The sequence below is a fragment of the Tamandua tetradactyla genome, chromosome 23 (assembly GCF_023851605.1).
Source record: "Tamandua tetradactyla isolate mTamTet1 chromosome 23, mTamTet1.pri, whole genome shotgun sequence".
In the NCBI taxonomy this organism is placed as follows: Eukaryota; Metazoa; Chordata; class Mammalia; order Pilosa; family Myrmecophagidae; genus Tamandua; species Tamandua tetradactyla.
In genome coordinates, this window is record NC_135349.1 from 22636143 (window position 1) to 22655360 (window position 19218).

A 19218-nucleotide genomic window follows, 5' to 3' on the forward strand; every position below is an offset into this window, starting at 1 on the left:
TGGAGGTGGTGGTCTTGCTCTGTCATTATGCAGGACTTGTTCTTTCCGCCCTTGAGATCCTTGCTGGAGAACCCGTGTCTTCAGATCCTTATTCCTAGAATGGCACCTAGAACACAGTGTGGTTGCAGCTGTGGGATCAGGTGCCCATTGAGGCCAGGGCAGTACAGCACCGTCTCTGAAGTAGCTTTGCAATCTGGAAGGGGTAAAATGTCCCTTCCCTTGAAGGCTGCTTAACAGGTGGTGGGCTGTTGGCTCCTGATCTGCAGTCAAACAGTGGCTGGAGCAGTTGTTCTTGGTGGAGTAACTAGGTTGACAGAGTCTGGCTTCTTGATGGTAGACTGGCATTTAATAAAAGAAATGAAACCACCTATAAGCCAAGAGGAATGGGAAGCAGAATTCCAAACGTACCAGCAATTTCCAGAATTTAAAATCTTGAACCAAGATATGACACTGGCAGAATTCAAGTTCATCTGGTACATGGAGTACTCCCATCGAAGGTGGGGCGCCTTGTGGCCTTTCCTATACCCTGCCTGCTGCCTACTTTTGGAAAAAGGGTTGGCTCAGCCATGGCATGTAAGGAAGGGTCCTTGCCCTCTGTGGCTTAGTCTGCTTTCAGGGTCTGTCAGGATGGTATATGGTGAAAAGTGGACTAGAAGAATAACCAGACCCCCATGACATCCCTCAGGTCAGTCAGTACTGCCTCACTGCCCACATGGGATCAGCCCTTGTTCTTTGTTGCATCAGTTTGTAGACCTCACTCTCATTGCTGCTCCCTCAGCACAAGTTGCCTGAAACCTGTCAACTCCTATGGTTAAGACGATTTGCTCATGGCACAGCAGGTCTAGTGTTCCTTACAGCTCTCTCAGGAGCTTTTGTGGCAGGCCTGGATGCCAGGTTTGTTTACATCTCTGTCCCCAAGATGGGAGATCCCTGGATCCCAGAGGATCCCTTTACCTTCTCCCCATCCTGAGAAATGTTTTTGAGAATCCCAGCACAGTACAGTTTGATCCCCATATACTGGGAATCACTTCAGTCACTGCCATTACAGTGCTCTATTTCTTCTCCCAGAGGATTCCCCTTCCTCAAAGGACCAAGATAGCAGCAGTGACTCTACTGGCTTTAGCATATACACAGGTGGGCTTTGGCATTACCACTCTGTTAATGTATGTTCCAACTCCTTTGGCTGCCACTCACCAGTCAGGCTCCTTGGCTCTGTTCAGCACTGCCCTTTGGCTCATGAACGAACTCCGATGCATCCCAAAATAATTCTCAGTTGATCAACTTCCTAGTACTGAAACTGCTTTTGAGAACTCATTATAGAGCACAAGAACTTAGGCTTTTCTAAGAGGATCACCTTGGCATACCAAGTGATTTCCAAAATTGATTAATTTGTTAATTTGTTTAAACCTTTTTGCCTGTTTCTGAAACAAAGTCACTGGATCAAGAATGTCATTGCTTATGATTCCTGCTACAGGTTCCTTTGTAAATCAAATAACTTTCAAATTGAAAATCAGATTTAGCATGGAGAAAGGAATGTCTAGTGTTTGGTTCTTTAATAGGTTGTCTCAGATTTCAGTGTTGAGATGCTCTTGGGCTCCTGAGTCTGGAATTCTGCCAAAGTGGAAATATTTTAGCATCTTCACTTTCCATCAGGTGAAGATTCAGAGGGAAGGCTTGTGCACCCAAGAGTCAGCTATCCTTTACCAAGAAATAGCTAGTGCCTTCTAGTATCCCAATTTTCAAAAAATGGAGAAAGGGCAGATTTGTTAAGCTTAATGTCTATATTTAGCAAGAGGCTTTTTTTCATTAATTTTTCTAATTTTTTTGAAATACCAAAAAACACCAAACAAATGCAAACATTCATAACTTTTGATCATTTCATTTTACATATATAATCAGTAATATACAATATCATCGCATGGTTGCATATTCATCATCATGATCATTTATTGGAACATTTGCATCAATTCAGAAAAAGAAATAAGAAAACAGAAAAAAATTCATACATACCATACCCATCACCAATCCCCAGCATTTCAGTCTAAATTTGTTTTAGCATTTGTTCCCCCTATTATTCATCTTTGGTCCATGTGTTTTACTTGTCTGTTGATGAGGTGGATAGGGGGAGCATTGGACACAGTGTTTTCACAGTCACTCAGTCACATTGTGAAAGCTGTATTTGATTATCTTCAAAAAACATGGCTGCTGGAACACAGCTCCGCATTTTCAGGCAGTTCCCTCCAGCCTCTCCATTACATCTTGACTATCAAGGTGATATCTATTTAATGTGTGGGAATGGCCTCCAGGATGCCCTCACGACTCTGCTTGGAATCTCAGCCATTGACACTTATTTTGTCTCATTTCACTCTTCCCCCTTTTGGTTGAGAGGGTTTTCTTGGTTCCCTGATGCTGAGTCTCAGCTCATTCTAGGGGTTTTCTCAGTCCCTTGATGCTGAGTCTCAGCTCATTCCAGGATTTCTGTCCCGCATTTCCAGGAGGCTCCACACCCCTGGGAGTCATGTCCCATATAGATCAGGGAAGCATGAGTTTAGCAAGAGGTTTTATAAGTACTTGGAAAAGAAAGTAATTACTAGTCACTCACTTGGATTCATCAAGCACTACCCTAATTCCTCTTGCTAGTGCTGTTAAATCACTAGGCCAGAGGAATGGAATAGACAGTATAAATTGGTGCCTCAAAGACAGAAAAGTATTTCATAACAACCTTATGGATAAGAAAAATATGGCCATGATGGTAGCACATGGAAGTCTATTTAGATGTTTAAGCAAGTTGTTGATTAATGAAGTGTGTGATTTTGGCCTCTCAGTATTTCACAGGGCTTTATCTCATTCAGCTTTTTTAAAAATCAGTTATTTGGATGTAGGCATCAAAATCCTCAGATCTGAGTATAGAACAATCCAACATAGCTAACATAATAGAAGACAGTCACAACTGAAAACAGCCCCAGAATGATATCATTAAGATGAAATTAAACAGATGAAAAAGCCTTCATTAAAATTAAATGGGTTTTACAAGTTTGGGGTGGAGAAACCTGACTTCATAGCATTTCATATGAAAAAGACTGAGATTTCTGTTGGCCACAGGCACAATGTGAACCAACAAGGTGATGAAAATTAGTGTTGCTTCAGATTTTATTACTAGAAGTGTCACAGGCATATCACCACTTGTAATAGAATACCTCTAAGGTGTTGCATTTCATTCTGGACCATTAAGTATGTATCCAGAGAGAGACCAGGATGGTGAAAAGTACAGAAACCATATCAGATGAAGTAGTTGAAGGAACTGGGGCTATTTAATTAGGAAAGAGAACAGTAGGGGAGAGAGCAAGATTCCTGTCTTTGAGAAGTTGAAGCCTTCTCTTGTAGAAGAGAGAATAAGTTTACTTTGGCCTCTAGAGATGGGCACTGGGTGAAAGTTGCAGGAAGGCAGTTCTTGGCTGTCAAAGGCAGGAGTAGGTTAGACCAAAGTAAATGTCCACTGGGGTCAGGCTGTTGGAGAAAGTGGCCAGGAACCTTAGCATCTGACCCAAGTAAAGGGCTAAGCCACTATTGAGCTCTGGCCTATTGCTGCTCTACAATCCCAGCATTGTCAGACCTGGTTTCTAAAACAAAACAAACATCTAGAGTTTTGTGAAAGCTCTCAATTTAAGTGTTGGCAGCAAATTTCAAGTTGTTAAAAACATTATGCAGACTAATCAACACATCCCAGGAGACATAAAAGACTTAAGGTCTGCCCATTTACAATCTCTGGACTGGATGATTTCATTTTCCTTTCAACTCCAGTACTCTGTGAATTTCAGTGAGTCCTGCAGTGTATGCTAAGGAAACCTTTCTCAGGTAGTTCCTAGCAAAACAGAGGTAGATGATTTGACTTCAGTTTTTCAAAAACTTCTGGACCCTGGTAGGTTTATGCTATTGCCTAACATTCTAGAGTTGTTTACATTCACTGTTTCAAAACTTGCTCACCCCAGATTCTCAACTTCTACCCCATTAGAATCTTCTTAAAATTCTAAAGTCCAAGACTTACCCCAGATTAATTAAATCACAATCTCTGGGAGCAGTAATAGGCATCTGGATTTTTTACATTCCCCAGTTGATTCCTATGTACAGACAGGTATGGGAATCTCTAGTTTAGTCCCTAATTGCCTCATTTCCTTAGAAAAAAACCCTGGCCAGCTTTTTCCCATTCATTTCTGAATTCCTACCCCAACCTCTCTTATTTAATATGTTATGTTGATCCTGTTAGTGTGTTACAGGATATCATTTCTTCTAACTAGCAGAATTCTGTAAAGAAAAGGAACTGCAATCATTGGAACAGATACCCATACCATCTCATCTACAGACCCAGACTTTATTTATTTAATAACAACCAGCAGAGGGCAGAATGATCCAACCCAGAAAACTACATGCTAAAGATGCTGTATTTCCTGCCTAGAGAGTAGCAACTTATGAATAAAGTAAGTTTAAGTTTCATGTTTTACTTTACTTTTCTTTTATTAAAGATGATTGAATAGGTTTGGGAAAACATCTGGCTGCTTTTAGATACATAACTATTATGTCTGATTATTAGCTCCTGGTGAACAGAGATTATCTTAATTACCTTTTTATTTGCGGTATCCCAGCACCACCAGACACACCAAATACTGAATGAATACATGAAAAGTGGATGATTATAGATTGATGTCCCAAACACCTCTTTCAATAAAAGAAAAATAGGTATTATAAAACCAAAAAAAAAATTGCATTAAAAGAAAAATATATAGTAGTGTCTCTGGCCAAAGAAAAGCCTGTAGATCTTGCTTGGTATGGGCCATTTAATGGTAAAAGAGAGTAGTAACATGATTATTTTAAGCCTCTTATCTAAGTTATTTTGCCCTAATATTTACACATGTATATATTTAATTTTGTTTATGTTTATTTAGATGTACCTACTTATTTACCAATGCTTTCGTTGGATATTTTTCCTTTTCCGCATTTTACCCTGGACACATTCCTTTTTTTCTCAAGTATATACTTTCGAAGTTATGGATGCATTCCTTTTTCATATTTCAGTTTTCATAAAAACCTTTAACAATTAATTTATTTTGCTTTATTTTCCTGGGCATGATGTTTACTTTCTGTATCTAGCCTGTCATCTGATTTGGAAGATGACCAGACATAAGCATTTGAAATATTTTGACTAATATATGCCCTCTCTTGCCTCCATATCTGCATCTGATTTAGAACTTATTAATTTAAAATTTAAATTAAAATTTAAAAATCAGTCAAAAACATGAGTAGACATTTTTCCAAAGAGGAAATACAATTGGCTAAAAAAGCACATAAAAAGACTAATTTGGCATAGTCTTCTTCTATCTTAAAAGCTATTGTCAGTTGTTTCATTAGTTCTTTATAAATTTATATTTTGTAGTTTCTTCTTTGTTCTAAGTTATGATTAATTCATTTTATTTATCCTCCTATTTATGTATTTTCTCTTAAACTGTGTATAACCTCTGGAACAATGTGCTATGTATATCTCTCTCTAAGTATTTATATTTTTATTTCTAATGTTTTTCCATTTCATCAAGTCTTCTCAGAATTTTTTTTCCATAATGGGCAGAGAACGGGAATCGAACCCGGGTTTCCGGCTTGGTAGGCGAGAACTCTGCCTACTGTTAGACTGTGGCCCGCCCTTCTTGGAATTTTTGATGGGCTCTTTTGCATGCTCCTTATTTTTATTCCATTTTGTCCTTTTACAATTTTATGATAGTTTATTTGGGGGTCTGGTAATTACAGCAGCTAAAGTTTTCAGGAATCTAAATATTTATTTTTATCTTGAGTTGTTTTTATTGTTGTGTATTCTCTCATATGTTTGGGGAAACTATTAGCAAATTGTGAGCTCATTCTTGCTTGACTTTAATGCATAATCTGGGCCTGTGTTTAGTATCTTTCTCTACATAGGGTTTATACTGCATTCTGCTTTAAACAGAGACAATATTAACCAAGGTGATTTCAGGCCCTGACTGTGCCCAATGCTTATTTATTGAGAATATATGAATTTATATTTTGAAAATTGTTGTAATAAATGACATTGAGTAGTTGGCTAAATTTAAATAAGAGCCATAGATTCAAAAATATCATTGTCTCAATGTAAATCTCCTGATTTTTACAATAAAGCTATGGTTGTATAAAAGAATTCTATCCTTATAAATTCAGTACTTTGCTGGGAAATGCTTTTTGGGAAAAATCTCTAATACACTACAGAATGGTTTAGAAAAAAGTTTAAAAGTATTGGAAAAGAAGTAGGAAAGCCATAGCAACATTTTGAGTTTCTCATTTAAAAAAGCTAAATTTAAAGAAAATAAAGAATGATATAAAATATAGTCATGTATCATATTTAAAATCTTCACACTAAATATTGAGAATGAATTTTTTATTTGCATTTTTTGTATGCTGTATGGCAAGGGTCACATTTCATTCTTTTCTATATGTATATCCCCTTATTGCAGCACCATTTGTTGAATTTTTGTTTGTTTGGATTTTATTTGTTTGTTTGCTTTTTGTTTGTTTGGGAAGTACATGGGCCAGGAAGCGGACGTGGGTCTCCCGCAGGGCAGGTGAGAACTTTACCACTGAACCCCTCTTGCACCCCCAACTTGCTGATTTGCACTTTTGAAACATTAAATGCAAATTGTTTCAGGTCAGCAAATACAAAGGAGCCATAGATAATAAAAGGATTATTGCTGTTATTCCATACCAGTGTTTACCAAAAGAGATGTCACAGAAATAATATTATCTATCTAAAGTAAAAAATGTATCTTATTTATTTTTCTCAAACGTTCAAAGGTATAAGGAGAGAATATATATTTAAACAAATACTGCTTGTAACATTGAGACGTAATGGGCTAAATTGGTTTTAAAAGAGAACCATCTTAGAGAACTGCTTAATGGATAAATTCTTAGATATACTTCTAGAAATTCTTAATACTTTCCTCAAAAGTAGACAGTCACCAAAAAAATAAAACATAATTAAGCTTAAAAGTAGAGAACAAATAAAACAGTTGTAACTGAAAATAATTTTCCCAAATGACTGCCTTGAATCAAAGAATAAATCAAACCTATATTCTAAAATTGGTATTAAAGGATTCAGGGAAGAGATTGAATATATATACTTATATATACAGATTCATACATATACTGTATAAGAATGGATTTGACAAATATTGCCCTGATCCCTGTGGAAAACTTTTTACTGAGAGATCTAAACAAAATCCTAAAATGAATATGTGTTCATGCCATTAAACTCCAAAGAAAGTTAAAAAGACAGCATATTAAAAATGTAGTCATCAAATGGAACTTAAGGAGAATGTGAAATATTTTTAAACATTTCCTAGAAGAATAAATATTCAGAAAATTATTGAAACACAATAAGAAATAAAATGAATTTCCAAATGCCAAAATGATGTATTTGAAAACAGTAACAAAAGTTCAACATAATTCAGTTTCAACAAGGAGAGACAGATAAATCCATGGAATGGTACAAAGAATAAACAAACCAACGTATACAAAAACGACTCTTTGGATCATTAGATAGCATTTGAAACACTGGAAAGAAGACAGTTTTTTTCATTTAATTGTGAAATTTAACATTGGGAACGTATGATGCACTGATATATCTATTTAATATTTAATAAAATATAAACCCAGGTGAGTTTCAAAGTGTTCAGGAGAGTTGAAAAAGAAAAGACAAAGTGATAAACCTAAGTTTATATTTCTAAATTTCTGATTTGTAGGTGACCTGACACAAAGGCAGAAGGAATAAAAGAAATGATGAAGAGATAAGATTCAATCTGGGAATTGATTATTTCATTTCTTTGAAAAACTAAAGCAATGTTTTTTATAGCCATCAACGGTCTGGTTAAATATTTGCAGCACAATGGTATAAAATATAGTCATGTATCATATTTAAAATCTACACACTAAATACCATTGAGAATAAATTTTTTATTTGTATTTTTTTGTATGTTTAAGGCAGGGGTCACATTTCCTTCTCTTTTCATGTGCATATCCCCTTATTGCAGCACCATTTGTTGAATTTCTGTTTGTTTGGTTGTTTGTTTCTCTGTTTGGGAAGTGAACCCTTCCCAAAGCACATGTGGTGTTCGATTTTTGTTTAGCATATAAAATGCTCTTATAAAAGCAAAAGGCTACTGTCCATTAGAAACACTGACAAAGGGTATAAATAGTAAGCCAGCAAAAAATAATTAAGTCCAAAAAACACATAAATAAACTGACCAATCTAAGCACTAATAGCAGAAGTGCAGAAAATGTGACAGAAATGGCTGTTCTCATGGCCTTTGTTAATGAGAGTATAAATTAGAGCATTAGGAAAGCACAGCAGAAGATGAATGTAAGCATTTGACAGACATGCATGAGATCTTTTACCTCTAAGAGTTTATTTATTCTAATTAGAGAAGTGTGCAAAGAATCTGCTTAGTAATGTTTCTTGTGCATGTATTGGTGATACCAAGAACTTAGAAATCATCTGAAATAGATGGTAGATTATTCTAGGCTTGTAAAATATAATATAAGTTAAAAAGTAGGTATTTACTTCTCATTCTACAAATCTAATGATAGGGAAAAATAGCAACTTAAAGAATAGAAAGAATGTAAACACATTTTAAAATACATTCACATTTTTATAGCATATTGGAAGATTTAAAAATCTAGTTCATTAGTAAACATGGTCATGTTAGTGCAGACAAGCAGGAGACACATATATCTCAGAATAACTCTTGCTGTGAAGACCTATGGGACACCTGTGTTTTTCAACATATAAAGTGATTGCAAAAAGAAATTTAATCTTTCACTTTGTGACTTGGAAAATGACTTTTTCTCCAATCTCACATGCCTTATGCAAACATATAAATCAAACATGAAACTTTTCCTGCAAGAAAGATACAAGGGCACACGTTTCGTATCTCAAACTCACTCAGATCTTGGAGCTGTTATGCAGGTCAACACTGAACATTCAAGCACCTCAGATCTAGGAGTTAAATAAGTTTAAACTAAATAGTAAAAGTGCACTGAAATAAAATCCTCTTGATAAAACCCAAATAAAGTCCAGTTCCTTTGGTCCTAGAGGTGTAAGTGAAGCTGAATTAAATTGAAGGGACTAAACCTAATAAAGGAGGCACAACCTTATTTCAGGCTAGTTATTATGAGGAAGAGGATTACAGCCCTCTAGGTAGAAATAAGGAGATACAGACATTTTGCAATGAAACAGGTTTTTGTCATAGTAGTTTTATATCAGGGGCTTCTCTATAGGATTATTAGCAGTTTTCCAATCAAATGAAGAATATTGACATATTCCAATAATGTAGAGAAAAAGAGTTGCCATAGCCTCTGTGGCTTGGTGTCATGTCAAAACCCTGCATGTCTGAAGGCTTTCAACTCCTCTATTGCCTGGAACATACATGGCAGGACAGTGAGGTCAGTGTCTGTAGACTCTGGCTGAGAAGCCCTGTCAGGAGCAAAGAAGTGTAGGAGAGACCTCAGGTTATGTGTAGAAGATGACAGAGAAACCAAAGGGAAGAAAAATGCATTTCTCACTTCTACTTTGGAAAGAGACATCAGTAAGATGATCCATAATAAATTAGTTATAGACACGGCAGGGTAGTGCAGGACTCTGATTTAGAGCTCATTGTCTCAGCATCTGCAAAGGACACAGACCACAACCCATCACCACCAGGCAGAATGAAAACTTATAAAAGCAGAAACTTACATTTGAAGAATCACATCTGTGCTAGGATGGCTAAAAAACCACTTCGAGTCTTTAACAAATGTATAAAGGGGGAAAAACCCACCAATCATCAAATCTCCATCCCTGTGCACACTGGTTTTCATTCTCAAAAAGCAGCCAAGATCATTGAGACTGCACACACAGAGTGGAAACTGCAGAAACAGGAGAATAAAAATCAGAGGGAGCATCATAGAAGCAGCTCCATACATGTCAAACAAAGCCTTTAGTCTGTGATAAAGTGTGAATTAAGCTGGGTTAGTGTAAAACCAGCTGCCTCAAACTGTGCTTGGGAGAAACAAAAACAGATGACTGACTTTTATGTTTCTGCCTATTGGGTGAGCACCATAGAATGGTTTCCTGCCCTTGTCTAGGACTAGAGTAATCCTGAATACAAAACGAGTGAATACATAGGGGCATTTATATTGGCATAGTATTTACAAATGCCCTTAAATCCCTCATTATGCATTATAGAATCATTCTGACTTCTTTTTGCCAAATCCCTGTCCAACACCTTAGAGACAAAGATGCTTTGGGACCACTTTTTACCTGGGGCTCTGCATCTGAGGCTCTGTGCCCAGGTGAAAAACAAATGGAAAAACATGTTTGGTGATCAATTTCTCCATCCCACTGGGCCCTAAAAAGAAATAAGAAAATTGTAGGGACTAAACCCCTTGAGTCAACTATCTTTTCTAACCCATGTCAGTTTGCTAGTATTGCATAAGGAGCTGAACTTTGTTGCAACAGAGTAAAATGGCATGCATGACAGGGTCAGCAAATGCCCTATCCCTAAGGAGGGTGCACTGAGCCCCCCAGCAGTAGGACCTATAGAGCTCAAGGTGGGACAGGGCAGGTTTCAGAATCAGGCACAAATCACGTTCTTTGGGAAACACTTACTTCTTGTTCCATAATGTCACTGCTGTTTCATATCCTTTGTTTTGAGCAAGTAGCAGTCATGACCAGTTTTCCTGTCAGGGCCCAGTCTCAGAATTAAACTATGCTATAATTTGAACAAGGAAACCTCAATATGGAGAATTATTAACTATAATAGGAAACTGGAGGAATAGAGATTTTTAACTGAGAAGGAAAGAGGACCCTAAAACATATAAAAATAGACATAAGGAGCAGCTAATCCTATGATTAAGACAGAGCAGCCAAGGAAGATCCCTTGCCATCTAGGGGTGACTGAGATCCACACTTCATTGTGGGATGCACCAATGAAGTGGTTTCATGTATAGCAGAGAAGTCATTGGGGAGCTGTGGTGGTCGAACTTGCCAGAATTCTGCCCTCTAAGATGCTGGAAAAAGCTCTGCATGGAAATGTGTCTCATCAGAAGTCTGCTACAAAACCACTAAAGAGGAATTTGGTGAAGAAAGACCCTGGCTATCATTTGGGGCTTGTGAGAACAGTTATACTGCAGAAATCATGCAGTGGAAAAGCGAGGAGAGCTGCAGGAACCTGCCATGTGATCACTCAGGAATCTGGAGGCAAAACTGTTTTCCTCTAGCAATGTCTTTGGAGTGTCCTCTACAGACAAAGCTTCCATGTTAATGTCAAAGGCAAAACATGTAAAGGACTCAGATCTATATTCACAGAATAAAGGGCAAATTTGTAGATGAGAGACAATAAATTGATAACTAGAACAACTGCTTCAGGGAGTAGCTGTAGATTTTCCTTTACCATTCAATAGGCCGTGAAGAAAGCAGAACGATGAAGGCCTGTGTTTGTTTTATGATAATTGGTTCTCTGACATTTCCTCAATCCTTCCTTCCTATTTAAATGTCCTCATCAGTTCACAGAAGTGTCATTGGCTCCAAGTTTGCATATTCAAAGTACCCTATTATATTTTAAAACATTTTCATTAGCAAATCTTCACACACATACAGTCTGTACATAGTGTACAAATAATGGTTCACAATATCATCACATAGTTGTGTATTCATCACCATGCTCATTTTTAGAACATTTGCACCAATCCAGAAATAGAAATAAGAAGAACAAAAAAAATCTCATACATCCCATACCCCTTACCTCTCTCTCTCATTGACGACCCCTAGTATTTCAGTCTACCCAATTTAAATTACTCCTTATCCCCCATATTATTTATTCATATCCTTTTACTCATCTGTCCATATCCTAGATAAAAGGAGCCTCAGACACAAGGCTTTGACAATCATACAGTCCTATTTTAAAAGTTATATCATCATACAATTATCTTCAAGAGTCAAGGCAACTGGAACACAGCTCAACAGTTCCATGTGCTTCTCTCCAGCCACTCCCATGCATCATAAACTAAAAAGGGATATTTATATAATGAATAAGAATAACCTCTAGGATAACCTCTCAACTTTGATTGAAATCTTTCAGCCACTGAAATTTTATTTTGTCTCATTTTCCTGTTTCCTTTTTGGTTAAGAAGGCTTTCTCAATCCCATGAGTCCAGGTCCTAGCTCATCCCTGGGAGTCAGTTCCCACAATGCCAGTCAGTTTACACCCCTGGGAGTCATGTCCCATGTAGTGGGAGAGGACAGTGATGTACCCATGCACAGAGCTCGGGAGTGGGACAGGGAGAGAAATGCACAATTGTATGGGTTGGGGGCAGGTGTAGCCTGGTGTGGAGGTAAGTGCCCACAGACTGTATGTCCTGGCGACTGCTTGTAGGGGGACTGTTCGGTAGGGCTTGGGAGGGGTGGGGTGAGACCAGGCGCTCTTGGGGTGGGATTGTGAGTCAGGTATGCATGCAAGGGGTTGGTGGGTGGGGGCTTAGAGCTCAGAAAGTGGGGGTGGGTGACAGGGTTATGATGCATAGGGAGTGTGGTGAGTCACAGGTCACAGGGTTGTGCTGGTGAGGGTAGCACATTCAAGGAATGTGGCTTGGCTCACTTCCTAATCCCCGTCTATGCACTCCTGAGGGCTCCAGGATTCTGCATTAGGCTGTTTGCACCAGCCAGATGGTCTCTGGTTCTCTGCTTCTCAGATCCTCAGTTTTTCAACCAAGGTTCCCTATGTGGTACAGAAGACTCTCCCAGGTCACTTACACCCTAGAATAGTGGAACAGTTGCCCTCCCATACCTTCTCTAACTGTTCCTTGGAGCAGGGTTGAACTTGATCTACAACCAGGTTATATACAAACAGCTCAGTCATTAGAACTCCTGAACAGATGTGACTGCTATAAAAACTTACAATCTAGGACCTTTTGCAATAGACCCCAACCTGATAACCCATGTTCTCTACTCTGGTTCACCAAGTTTTTATATTATAGTTGATACATATGATGAGGCATAATAATATTTGTTTTTTTGTTTCTGACATTTCATTCAACACACAGTCCTTAAGATTCATTCACCTAGTTGCATGTCTCACAACTTCATTCCTTCTTGTGGCTGCTCAGTAGTCTTGTATGCATACACTATAGTTCCCCCTTCCATTCCTCAGACCTTCTACCCTTAGGCCAACTCCATCCACTGTGGATCAGGAACATTGCTGCCATAAACACCAGGGTGCCATTGTCCATTTATGTCCCCACACTCAGTTCCTCCAGATAAATATTGAGTGATGGGGTTTCAGAATCATATGACAACCCCAAACCTAGCCTCTGGTGGAACCATCACACTGCCCTTTGAGGGGCTGCACCACTCAGTTTCCCTACTGACAATGAATAGGTCTATCTCTTTCTCCACCTTTTTTCTAGCACTTGTTTCTCTCTGTTCATTTTTTAAAGTTTTATTCATGTATCACATAATCCAATCCAAGTAGCTAGACATGACTTCCTCACCATAATCTATCTGAAGACATTTCCTTTTCTTTTACAAAGAAGCCATATCCCTCCCTCATGCTCCCCCATTGACATTTAGTTTTGACGTAATGCCTTTGTTGCATTCAGTCAAAGCCTACTGCAATATTACTATTGAGTATACACCCTAGCTTGCATTGATTCTACTTTTCCCCATATACCATCTATTTTCAACACTTTGCAATGATGACATTCATTTGTTCTCCCTCGTGCAAAAATTTTCTTTATTTGTACATTTAACCACCATCATTGTCCACTCTAGGCATTCCTAAGTTATACCACCATCTCAGCCTTTTGCCCTCTATCTTTCCTTCTGGTTTTATAAGTCCCCCAACTCTTCTCCCTCTATCATACTTACATTCAACTTCATTCAGTTTTCTCATATTATTGTGGTACAATCAGGATTGATTCCTAAAGTTTTTCAATCAGTCCTATTCCACATTCTGTATTCCTTCAGCACCAAATGCCCAATCTCTACCCTATTTCTTTCTCTTGATAACCTGTGTTCTTAACTTCAACTCTCAAAGTTCACTCATTAATATTAGTTCATATTACTGAGATCATACAGTATTTTTCCTTCTGTTTCTGGCTAATTTCACTCAGCATAATGTTCTCAAGGTGCATCCACCCTGTTACACACTTCATTACTGTATTAGTTAGGGTTCTCTAGAGAAACAGAATTAACAGGGAACACTTGCAAACATAAAATTTATAAAAGTGCCTCGCGTGACCACAGGAACGCAGAGTCCAAAATCCACAGGGCAGGCTGTGAGGCTGATGACTCCGATAGATGGTCTGGATGGAACTCCACAGGAGAGGCTTACCAGCTGAAGTAGGAATGGGACCTGTCTTCTCTGAATCCTCCTTAAAAGGCTGCCCATGATTAGATTAAGCATCACTAATTGTAGAAGACACTCCCCTTTGGCTGATTACAAATGGAGTCAGCTGTGGATGCAGCTGACGTGATCATGATCTAATCCTATGAAATGTCCTCATTGCAACAGACAGGCCAGCACTTGCCCAATCAGATAAACAGGTACCCCAACTTGGCCAAGTTGACACATGTCCCCAACCATGACAGTCCACCCCTTGACAACTTGGCAGCCATATATATATCACCCTAAACCATAATTAATTTCCAAATGAAAACAATAAAGCATACATTTTTTCCTTTTACCTGACAATACTCAATTGTCCTGCATATACTGGAAACACATTAAATCTCTCCAGAATAGAGTGCAAATCCTTGGACAATGTTCATTCTTAAACTTGATATCTTACAACTTAAATAGTGTAACATAAATAAAACAGTATTACAGTCCTCGTTTCTGTAACTGATCATGTGGTCGAAGTTCATATTTGTCACTACCTTCTTTCACTACCTATTCCACGTTCCCTTTACCCTCAGCAAGCACTTCAGCTGGCAGTGGTTCTTTACCTGGTGGGGTGACCCAAACCCTCATTCCTGAAGTTTCAGAGCCATTAGTAGTTTTGCCTGGATTGCGTTGTTGCAGTTTTCCATTGATTTTAATCATAGGGCATGGTAGTATTAAAAGACACTCTAGGGGATTTCCTATATTCCAAGAAAACTCTTCTTTACCTCCATTATGTAGTTACAGTCCTACTTCCTTCTGGTAGTCAGGGTCAATTACCCCAGACAATAATGTAATGACCTTCTTGGCTTGTTGATGCAGGGGCATAAGTAGCCCAAAATGACCAGGTGGCAGTCTTAACTTCCAGTTCAGTGGAATCATTGTTGTTTTTCCTGGAGGAAGCACACCCAGTTTTGGAACTAAAACCTGTAGACCAGCAGAACTCAGAGTACCAGGGACAGGAAGCAAAAATTTTCCTAGTGGATCACTAGGGGTAATAGTGAGTGGTAGTACACCCATTTCCAGCCCTTAGTTCCTGGACCCATGGATCCTGGCTATGGGAGAAAGAGCACCATACAGCGGACGCATACACTGGAAGCATATACAGCTTCCTGGAGAACATTACCCCAGACTTTCAAGGTATTGCCACATAGTTGGCACTGTAATTGAGTTTTAAAAAGGCCATTCCACCGTTCTATCAATCCAGCTGCTTCTGGATGATGGGGAACGTGGTAAGACCAGAGAATTCCATGAGCATGTGCCCATTCCTGCACTTCATTTGCTGTGAAGTGTGTTCCTTGATCCGAAGCAATGCTATGTGGAATACCATGATGATGGATATGGCATTCTGTAAGCCCACAGATGGTAGTTTTGGAAGAAGCATTGTGTGCAGGGAAAGCAAACCCATATCCAGAGTATGTGTCTATTCCAGTTAGAACAAATCGCTGCCCCTTCCATGAAGGGAGTGGTCCAATGTAATCAACCTGCCACCATGTAGCTGGCTGGTCACCTCGGGGAATGGTGCCATATCGGGGGCTAAGTGTGGGTCTCTGCTACTGGCAGATTGGGCACTCAGCAGTAGCTGTAGCCAGGACAGCCTTGGTGAGTGGAAGTCCATGTTGCTGAGCCCATGCATAACCTCCATCCCTACCACCATGACCACTTTGTTTATGAGCCCATTGGGCAATGACAAGAGTTGCTGGAGAAAGAGGCTGACTGGTATCCACAGAATGGGCCATCCTATCCACTTGATTATTTAAATCTTCCTCTGCTGAAGTCACCCTCTGGTGTGCATTCACATGGGACACAAATATCTTCATGTTTTTAGCCCACTCAGAAAGGTCCATCCACATACTTCTTCCCCAGACCCCTTTGTCACCAATTTTCCAATTATGGCCTTTCCAAGTCCCTGACCATCCAGCCAAACCATTAGCAACAGCCCATGAGTCAGTATACAAAGGCATCTCTTACCAGTTTTCCTTCCATGCAAAATGAACAACCAGATGAACTGCTCGAAGTTCTGCCCACTGGGAGGATTTCCCCTCACCACTGCCCTTCAAGGACACCCCATATAGGGGTTGTAATGCTGCAGTTGTCCACTTTCGGGTGGTACCTGCATATCATGCTGAACCATCTGTAAATCAGGCCCAAGTTTTCTCTTCTTCAGTCAATTCACTGTAAGGAACTCCCCAAGAGGCCATACCTCTGGTCTGGGAAAGAGAAGGTAATTTGGCAGAAGTGGAGACCATGGGCATTTGAGCCACTTCTTCATGTAATTTACTTGTGCCTTCAAGACCTGCTCTGGCTCTATGTCGGATATACCATTTCCATTTTACAGTAGAGTGCTGTTGTGCACACCCAATTTTATGGCTTGGTGGGTCAGACAACACCCAACTCATGATAGGCAACTCAGTTCTCATGGTAACTTGGTGGCTCATGGTTAAGCGTTCAGTCTCTACTAAGGCCCAGTTGCCAGCCAAAAGCTGTTTCTCAAAAGGAGAGTAGTTATCTGCAGCAGATGGTAAGGCTTTGCTCCAAAATCCTAAGGATCTGCATTGTGATTCTCCTATGGAGGCCTGCCAAAGGCTCCAGAGAGCATCTCTATTTGCCACTGGCACTTCCAGCACCATTGGATCTGCTGGATCCTATGGCCCAAGTGGCAGAGCAGCTTGTACAGCAGCCTGTACCTGTCACAGAGCCTCCTCTTGTTCAGGTTCCCACTCAAAATGAGCAGCTTTTCTGGTCACTAGACAAATGGGCCGGAGTAGCACACCCAAATGAGGAATATGTTGTCACCAAAATCCAAAAAGTCCATCTAGGCATTGTGCCTCTTTTCTTGTTGTATGAGGGGCCAGATGCAGCAACTTATCCTTCACCTTAGAAGGGATATCTCGACATGCCCCACACCACTGGACACCTAGAAATTTTACTGAGGTGGATGGCCCCTGTATTTTTGTTGATTTATCCCCCATCCTCTGACATGCAAATGCCTTACCAGTAAATCTAGAGTATTTGCTACTTCTTGCTCACTAAGTCCAATCAACATGATATCATCAATATAATGGACCAGTGTGATATCTTGTGGGACACAGGAACTATCAAGGTCTCTGCAAACAAGATTATGACATAGGGCTGGACAGTTGATGTACCCCTGAGGGAGGACAGTGAAAGTATATTGCTGATCTTGCCAGCTGAAAGCAAACCGCTTCTGGTGGTTCTTACTAATAGCTATTGAGAAAAAAGCATTTGCCAGATCAATAGCTGCATACCAGGTACCAGGGGTGTACTGATTTGCTCAAGCAATGATACCACATCAGGAAAAGCAGCTGCAATTGGAGTTACCACCAGGTTGAGCTTACAATAATCCACTGTCACTCTCCAAGACCCATCTGTTTTCTGCAGAGGCCAAATAGGAGAGTTGAATGGGGATGTGGTGGGAATCACCACCCCTGCATCTTTCAAGTCCTTAAGAGTGGCAGTAATCTCCGCAATCCCTCCAGGAATACGGTATTGCTTCTTATTTTGCTTGGTAGGGGCAGTTCTAGTGGCTTCCAGTTGGCCTTTCCCACCATAATAGCCCTCACTGCATGAGTTAGAGAGCCAACGTGGGGATTCTGCCAGTTGCTCAGTATGTCTATGCCAATTATACGTTCTGGAACTGGGGAAATAACTACAGGATGGGTCCGGGGGCCCACTGGACCCACTGTGAGACGGACTTGAGCTAAAACTCCATTGATCACCTGGCCTCCATAAGCCCCCACTCTGACTGGTGGTCCAGAGTGATGTTTTGGGTCTCCTGGAATTAACGTCACTTCTGAACCAGTGTCTAATAATCCCCCAAATATATGATCATTTCCTTTTCCCCAATGCACAGTTACCCTGGTAAAAGGCCAGCGGTCTCCTTGGGGAAGACTTGGAGGAAGATTAACAGTATAAATTTGTGGCAGTGTAACAGGTTTCTCCCCAAAAGGAACCTGGCCTCCCCTTCATTCAAAGGGCTCTGACTCTGTAAACTGTTTCAAGTCTGGAAATTGATTAAGGGGCCGTGACTCTGTGTTTTTGTATTTCGGGTTAGACTTCTGTTCACTTGACCTAGAACTATTTTGTTTATACAGCTCCAATAAGAATTTAGTAGACTGTCCTTCTATTGTATTTCTAGGTACCCCATGACTTACTAGCCAATGCCACAAATCTCCCTGTGTCATATAATTTTGATGCCTCCTTTGAGTTTGCTGTCTTTGGTGATTAAGTGCTGCCACCTGTCTTCTGCCAGCTCAGGATCTTGTCAACCCCATTGTGTTTAAGGATTCCAGCTCAGTGACAGCGGTTCCTACAGTAATTTCTGACCTACAGAGAAGTGCAACCACAGAGCTCTTTAGGGATGATGGTGCTAGTCTCACAAATTTATTTCTCACTGTTCTGGTAAAAGGTGCATCTTCTGGACATTCCTGGGGTGTAAGAGCAGGCTTTGCATGATAAATCCACTCTAACATTCCAATCTCTCTAAGCCTCTGGATCCCCTCATCTACATTATACCAGGGCAGTTCTGGCATTTCAACCTCAGGTAATGTTGGCCAACTTTTGATCCATGTTTCAACCAACCATCCAAACAAACTGTTAACACTTTTTCTAACTGCTCTAACTATAACATTGAATGCAGAATCTCTGCTTAGTGGGCCCATATCAATAAATTCAGCCTGATCCAGCCTTATATTCCTCCCACCATTATCTCACACCCTTAAAATCCATTGCCACA

The 19218-nt window shown here is 39.8% G+C and overlaps 1 long non-coding RNA gene and 1 pseudogene across 5 annotated transcripts in view; both read left to right on the forward strand.

The window, feature by feature from the left end:
- Positions 1-19218, forward strand: part of LOC143667190 (uncharacterized) — a 150504-nt gene that overhangs the window by 85367 nt on the left and 45919 nt on the right. For 4 of the 5 annotated variants that reach the window (XR_013167940.1, XR_013167941.1, XR_013167942.1 and 1 more), the window contains one exon: positions 4299-4475. The exons of the other annotated variant lie outside the window; for it this stretch is intronic. This is a non-coding gene — a long non-coding RNA (uncharacterized LOC143667190). The remainder of the gene's footprint in view (positions 1-4298; positions 4476-19218) is intronic. 5 annotated transcript variants of the gene reach the window in all.
- On the forward strand, positions 28-1282 carry LOC143666556 (heme A synthase COX15 pseudogene; annotated as a pseudogene).